This window comes from Pteropus vampyrus, unplaced genomic scaffold (assembly GCF_000151845.1).
Source record: "Pteropus vampyrus isolate Shadow unplaced genomic scaffold, Pvam_2.0 Scaffold52, whole genome shotgun sequence".
Taxonomy (NCBI): domain Eukaryota; kingdom Metazoa; phylum Chordata; class Mammalia; order Chiroptera; family Pteropodidae; genus Pteropus; species Pteropus vampyrus.
In genome coordinates, this window is record NW_011888833.1 from 95,002 (window position 1) to 96,502 (window position 1,501).

General features: G+C 49.7%; 1 protein-coding gene across 1 annotated transcript in view; it reads left to right on the forward strand.

Moving 5' to 3' along the window:
- The window catches only part of HSPH1 (heat shock protein family H (Hsp110) member 1), a 28,131-nt gene that overhangs the window by 20,330 nt on the left and 6,300 nt on the right, over window positions 1-1,501 (forward strand). The gene's annotated exons all lie outside the window — the stretch shown is intronic.

Genomic DNA, 1,501 nt, shown 5'->3' on the forward strand with positions numbered 1-1,501 from the left:
CTCCCATTTGTGGTGTCCCCATGCCCTGGTTGATGCCGGGGGTCCTGATGGCTGCAGGGCCTGGCGTGGGCCAGTGGCGCCTTCACCGCCGTCTCGGCTCCTGGGCTTCAGCATGGCCGCCACTCGCTGGGCCTCTGGCACTAACTGATGTGAGCCGATGGTCTCGGGCCCGTTGGGAATGTGCCGTTGTTAGGGTCTCGCCCTCTTAACTGGAGGTGGGAGCACCAGTGTCAGGCCCTGTGGAACGTTCTCGCACAGCCTTGGAGCATGCCACATCGAGCGCCAGCTTGTGACGTGTTGATTTTGTCAATAGTTGGTACAAGGCAATGCTGCCAGACAGTCTCGTCCTGACCTAACTGCCAGGCACGGACCGTCATTCGTTTGTTTTCCACGTAGCTGTTGCTCCCCTGTGTTTTGCTGCGTGAAGGTGTCTGAGCCACTTGTCTTTCTTACGGTCCGTGCCCCCAGAGTGCACAGGGCATTGAAGGGTTCTCCTTGCACCAGAGGGAGGACGTCAGGGACAGCAGGCTTACAGACGGGGCCAGTGCTAGTGATGCAGCTTATAGCGCTTTGTAGACATGGGACGTAGGGACCACTGAGGCGGAAGTCTGGGGAGCAAGTTCCAGTTCCCGTTCCCGCTCCGTCTTTGTGGCTTTAGGCAAGCTGTTGACCCCCTTTCAAGTCTGTTTCTTCTATGAAGTGCCTAGAATTTAAAATCCTTTCGCTCCCCAAAATCACCCAGTGGCATGATGCCGGGACCCATGGGGTGGCCTTTTCCTGTTTTAGTATCTCAGCCAACCAGGGTCCATGTAATGCCCCCACCCTGTTTTTTTTTAATCTATTTCCTACACTTTTTCTGTTGCTTGTGTGAGTGAGAACTTGCAGAAATGGAAAGTCATAGAAAAGGCTGGAAAACTGAAGGCCATAGGAGATGCTTACTTCTTTATCCCTGTAGTGACATTTTTGAAAAACGTACAGTAAACTATTAGCATTCTCTGCATCATCCCATTTGCTGTTTTGAGATTTTTATCTCTCTTGACCTTGGGGAGTTGCTTATGAGAATTGCTATGACTCAAAGGCAGACAGTGGGAATAAGAATGTATACACGCAGAAACGTGTGTGCAATCTCTAAATTCAGTAGGAAAGTGTAAAAGGCACTCGTCAGTGTGATGCTGATTGTAACGAAGGCAGGTGTACTGCTGGGCTAGAGGGACCTGCGCATTTGTCACAGATAGCGATGGACCTGACACATCTAGCATGGGTTCGTCTGTCTTCAGTAACCGACTGTCAGATTCTAAATTATAAAGATGTGGCAATTTAGTATTTTTGACTCTTCAGAGTCTCAGACATTGCTTAAAGGGGTTAGGGACATAAAGATCTATGAAGCAAGGCTTTAGCAGGGGAGGTTAAATTTAAGTTTAATGTGAAAAGAGAAAAATACCCTGGTGAATTCTCAAAGGAGACTGTGGCATGCCTAAGTGGCATTGCAGGCCTGATTGAA